Source organism: Schistocerca gregaria, chromosome 6 (assembly GCF_023897955.1).
Source record: "Schistocerca gregaria isolate iqSchGreg1 chromosome 6, iqSchGreg1.2, whole genome shotgun sequence".
NCBI lineage: Eukaryota > Metazoa > Arthropoda > Insecta > Orthoptera > Acrididae > Schistocerca > Schistocerca gregaria.
The window spans coordinates 53,548,386-53,554,811 of record NC_064925.1 but is presented as its reverse complement, the minus strand read 5'-3'; positions in this window follow the sequence as shown (position 1 = coordinate 53,554,811).

The window sequence follows — 6,426 nt, the reverse complement described above, 5'->3', positions numbered from 1 at the left end:
TAAGCCAGTCTTGGGGATTTTGCCTTCTTCTGAATTTGGCATGCTTTTTTCGTTGCTTCTGCAACAGTATTCTGACGTATTTTGTGTAAAATGGTAGATCAGTCCCATATCTTATTAATTTATGCGGTATGAATCTATCTATTGCTGTCGATATTGTTTCTTTGAATTTGAGCCATATTTGGTCTACACTTAGATAATTAGCTTGGAAGGAATGGGGACTCCCTCTAACAAGGCATTGAGCGAATTTTTATCTGCTGTTTTAAATAGATATATTTTGTGTTTATTTTTAGTGGTTTGGGTTGGTACGGTTTTGAGCCTCGCTACAATGACCTTGTGTTCACTAATCCCTGTATCCGTCATGACGCTCTCTATTAGATAAGGATTATTTGTGACTAAGAGGTCAAGTATGTTTTCGCAACCATTTACAATTCGTGGTGGTTCATGAACTAATTGTTCAAAGTAATTCACAGAGAAAGCATTTAGTACAATTTCGGAAGATGTTTTCTGTCTACCACTGGGTTTGAACATGTGTTTTCGCCAACAAATCCAAGGCAGATTGAAGTCTCCACCAATTACAACTGTATGAGTGGGGTACTTATTTGTAATGAGATTCAAGTTTTCTACCCTGAGAAAGAACACAGGTTTCTTTAGAAAGTGTATGGTACATGATACATGTTGCTTTGAAGAGTATCAAACACAGGTTTCTTTAGAAAGTGTATGGTACATGATACATGTTGCTTTGAAGAGTATCACACGAAGTAGGGAAAAGTATATACTCTTTGAGAAAGCTATTTACTCTTTGACTTTTGATATTTATCATATTTGTGAGACGCTTGTATTGGTCGATGTGTACCAAGTGATATGATTGAAAGTAATGAATACAGTACTCATACAATCTTCATTGTGTTCAATCCATACTTCAACACTGTTTGTTGCATAACGTACACCTTGTATAACACATAGGTACTTCAGTAGCACATTGCATACATGAGCACTCCTGCCCATGACTCTGTGTATTCACTGCTCGACAGGGACGCTGCTGATGGATTGCGCTTTGAAAGAATTTGAGAGGCGTGAGAACGACCACACATCACATCACGAGCTATGCTTAGCTGAACAGGCAGACATGTGAAGGCTGCTGATGTTACTGCATGTATAATAGGTTACTTCTTCAACATCACACATCATACCAGAACTACTGGTATGTGATGCACTCACATAACAGATCGTTAATAATAATAATGAAGATGGTGACGATGATAATGATACTAGTAATAGTAATAATCTTCTTCTTTATCTTCTTCTTCTTCCTAGTACTTTCCTGTTGGAACAGAGGCCACTTTTTCGGTCAATCACGCAAATTTTTATAGTCTAACGCTTCCTCTAGACTTACGCTTCTTGATCTTAGACGTGCTCTTACAACTTGGTAAGAGGAGCTCCATTAATCTGTATAGTTCCTGGAGATTTAATCGTTTCGAGGTACTCAGTCTTGTGAATATTCAAATGAAAGCCATATGTTGTAGACGGAACATACCACATTCGCACTTGTGTTTCAAGATGTTCCCTGGTGTCTGTTTGCTAGCTTAATGTCATCAGTGTACAGCATTGCCCACAGTACACATTTCTGTAAGTCGGCCTCATGGTTATTTTTATGGTAACAAAGAACAGTGGAGATAGAGCTGATGAGTGTTGATGAATCTCAATTGTGACAGGGAGCTTGAGTCAGTGCTGCTGAGCATGGTACGCAGACTCTGGTGTTTTTGTACAGATTTTTACCTAATTTACGTACATTTCAGGAACTTGACGATCACAAAGGCAGTACCAAATCATTGGATGTGGTACTTGACCAAGTGCCTTCTCAAGGTAAGAAGGCAAGACGTAGTGACCTCCTTTCCTCACGGAATTACTACAACAGCAGGTTTGCAGAAAGAAATACGTGTATCGTGCCCCATACCTACCACAAACCACATTGTGAGTTAGACCATCAGTGACAGAGCACCTCAAGTTCCTGCTGCTACTAAGCCAAGTACCCCGTTCGTTTGTTACATATTTTTAAGAGCTTCAAGCAGGATCGACTTCAGTAATGGAAAAGAAGAGTGATTGCTGTGGTCAGATGTGAGCTGTGTTGGTGACCCTTCACTCACAGCTCCAGGCAGTGTTGGCTTCCATAACACAGCTTGAGGTTTCTGCCAAGGTGCATCACTGGGGGGGGGGGGGGGGGGCTCAGATGTGTGGATGCAAGGGATGTCGAGTACATCCCATGTGTCCCCCGATTGGTCCACTGCTGTAGCTGCCCTGAGTACTGCCTGCACTGAGGTTGACCCCTCAGCCGTGGTCGAGTGGGTATCATTCCAAAGTCTGGAAGATAGCGAAAGACTTTCTGAGAAGCCGATTGTAGGGCCTCCCCAGTTTGTTTGATGAACTGGTTTCGGGTGTTATCTGTGGCTGACGAAATCTCTAAGCTGGATGCAGTCGTCTACCCTGTTGCAAAGGAAGGTTCTCGTCCTGCAAGGTCTGGGAATTCACAGAGGGTTTGTTTGTTGGTAGTTGGGAGCTCCAACACTAAGCAAATAATAGGGCCCCTTAAGAACATGGCTGCCAAGGAGGGGAAGGAAGTCAGTGTGCACTCCGTATTCATACTGGTGGTGGGGGGGGGGAGTAATTCCGGATGTGGAAAGGGTGCTTCAGGATGCCATGAGCAGCACAGCGTGCAGCCAACTGCAGGTAATGGCTAATGTCAGTACTAATGACATGTGTCGCTTTCGTTTCAGGCGGCTAGCGGAAATGGTAAAGAGTTGCGAGATTAAGTTGGAGCTCACCATCTGCAGCATTGTCGATAGAACCGACTGTGCACACCTGTGTGGAGGGTCTGAATCAGAACCTCAGGTAGTTTTGTGACCGTGTAGGCTGCAGATTCCTTGACTTGCGCAGGTTACCGGGTTCTGCTTAACAGGTCAGGAGTCCACTACACACAGTGAGTGGCTACACGGATAGCGGGGCTGTGTGGAAGTGACTGGGCGGTTTATTTTTAGGTCAGAGGGTCTCAGGAGACCACAGAACTGGCGTCTGTCTAAAAGGGGGCAGGTAAAACTGAGTAAGGTAGTTGTAGAAACGATCAGTACTGTAGTTGTAAAATGTCGTAACTGTGTTGGGATGGAACCAGAGCTCCAAGCCCTAATAGAAAGTACTGAAGCTTAAATAGTTATAGGTATGGAAATCTGGCAAAAGCCGGAATTTAGTTCAGCAGAATTTTTTTTAAAACGATCCAACCGTGTTCGGAAAGGATAGATTAAATACAGTTGGTAGCAGAGTATTTATTGCTGTCAGAAGTAGTGTACCTTGTAGTGAAATTGAAGTAGGTAGATCCTGCGAAATACTATGGGTAGAGATCATATGGCTTCAAATGGCTCTGAGCACAATGGGACTTAACATCTGAGGTCATCAGCCCCTTAGAACTTAGAACTACTTAAACCTAACTAACCTAAGTAAGGACATCACATACATCCATGCCCGATGCAGGATTCGAACCCGCGACCATAGCAGTCGCGCGGTTCCAGACTGAAGCACCTAGAACCGTTCGGCTAGAGATTATACTTGACACTCCTACAAAGCTATTAATTAGATAGTTTCACCGGCCCCCCCGACCCCCCTCCCCCCCCACCCCCGATTCAGAAGATTATAACTATCCGGTTTTTACGGGTTATTACGTTAAGGTTATCGGGAATGGAAATACTTGTTGCTTGTGAAATTAACGTGAGAAGATTAGGGTCGCCACCGACTCTAACCATACAACTAATCAAAGATTTGGCCGAGACGGAAAATAAATTAATTTGATTACAGACCAAAAACTCATAAAAATGCATACGTCGTGAAATCGCTCATAGAGGATGCGATGTAATTAATAGTATTGCCCGTGCACTTTTCACGAGAAGCAAACATTTAAAATAAACTAGTAAATGCGTGAACACTGTGCATAAGATCAGCTCCCAGCAACACACCTGAAAATAAGACTTAATCTAAAGCATTCGTTTTAAAATAAAAGGGGAAATTACTCACTGGACCTGTGCGTAAGGAAACAAGTTGGATGTGCTGACCGGGAAAGCTATGAGATGAGTGGCTTAGGTGCAAAAACGTAACCTCGGAGTACGAGAGCAAATTGTGGATAAAATCATTTATTCCTAAGATATGGATGTGAGGCATATACACAATTACATAACATTAATTCCTAAAACATTAAATAAAAGCATCGATACATTCAATGTTAGAATCTACACCTAAAAGCAATGGTGTGAATCATTCATACAACTGCTGTTGCCTGATAACTGATCGCAATAAAACGGTACACGTTTCGCAGTACACCTGCGTATCCACGTGGTTTGTTTAGACGCGATTTCTTGGTATCGTGGACAAGTTGTAACAATATCACATCACGCAATCATTCTTTAAAAACAAACATGAGATCGGACAGTTAGTGCTGAAGGTAGCCCAACAAACTCTAATGTTCTACCACGTGGTTGACTCCCCACAGATGAAAGAAACATAAAGCAAGGAAAATTTACGAGAAGGCAAAGCTATTAATATTTAGAAACATAAAAGCGTATACAGGCACAGCTGAAGGCAAACAGACATTCATACAGAAGCGAGTGCTCACTTCTTATCGACACCTTTGTGTGGCGCTCTTCTGGCTGATCTAAGTCTGCTACAGAAATTTACTAAAAGAAAAATCTGCCAAAGTTTTGCATTCCTTGCTGCGACAAAGCAAAGCAATCTTTTAGTGTTGGAAAGCGAGACCAAAAGCTAACAGCTCTCCTCTCGCCAAGTAACAACGCGCCACACGATCAGTCTAACTCAGCGTTCTTCGACTGGAGCACAGCTGTGGACGCTTCCCATACCGGCGGCTGACTGCCTCCCATTTTCATCTCTAGCCTCTTAGACGCTCCGCGTGGACCGGAAAATCCAAAGACGCCATTTCCGCCACCAACCTAACGCAGGTGGATTTCTCACAAGTAGCTCAAATGGCTCTGAGCACTATGGGACTCAACTGCTGTGGTCATTAGTCCCCTAGAACTTAGAACTACGTAAACCTAACTAACCTAAGGACATCACACACATCCATGCCCGAGGCAGGATTCGAACCTGCGACTGTAGCAGTCGTACGGTTCCGGACTGCGCGCCTAGAACCGCGAGACCACCGCGGCCGGCTCACAAGTAGCGAAAACCTCTTTGCCTACTTGACCACTATGAGAGTTCGCCATTCTGTACAACTGCTGCTGAATCTGTATGACTATCACAGACTTTCTGCAGCAGACTACGCCACCGTCTAGCAACGTGACACACAACCACATTCATTCAATCACACCAATATGAGAGTTATGAAAAAAGAGAAACAAGGCAAAGAAAGAGAAATGTGAGTGAAAGTAGGTTACTGGACTAATGAAAGGTGGCTACCGGACCCTTTCAAGATATAGTTGCTGATACGTTCAAAGGAAACTTGAGTCTCATTTCAACTAGGTATCCCACTTATACAACTGTAGTCGATGATGACTTCAGTAAACCCTCGATACACTGGAAAAATAATGCGTTTAAAGCCAGCAGCAGGCATAAAATGTCATCCGAAATTGTACTGAGTGCTTCCTTAGAAAATAATTTTGAACAGTTAGTTCATGAGCCCACTTGAAGCATAAATGGTTGCGACAGCATACTTAACCTCTTAGGAAGAAATAAACCTTGACAAATTGAGAGTATCGTGACGAATACAGGAATTAGCGACCACAAGGCAGTTGGTGCTAGGCTGAATACCGTAAACCCACAACCATCAAAAAGAAACGTAAAGTACATCTGTTTAAAAAAAACCTGATAAAAATGCACTTAACGCCTTTTTAAGAAACAGTCTCCACACCTTCCCATCTGATTATGTAAGCGTATAAAATATATGGAATAATTTCAAAGAGATAGTACCGACGGCAATTGAGAGTTATATACCAGTTAAATTAATAAGTTATGTTACTGATCCCCCATGGTTCACAAAACGGTTCAGATCGTTGTTGCAGAAGTAACGAAAAAAGCATGCCAAATTTAAAAGAACACAATATCACCAAGATTGGAAAAGTTTTGCATAGGTTCGAAAGATAGCGTGTACTTCAATGGAAATTGTTTTTAATAAATTCCACAACGAAACACTGTCTCGGAATCTGGCAGAAAACCCAAAGAGATTCTGGTCATAGGTCAAGCACACCAGTGGCAAAACACAAATAACCTTCCATACAACAACCTAGTATCATTACCACTACACTACAGCGACTGCGCTGCTCGGCTTCTTTTGCGACAATTTTATGGAAATGGAAGACGACATAGATGAAGATGAAATGGGAGATATGATACTGCGTGACGAGTTTGACAGAGCACTGAAAGACCTGAGTCGAAACA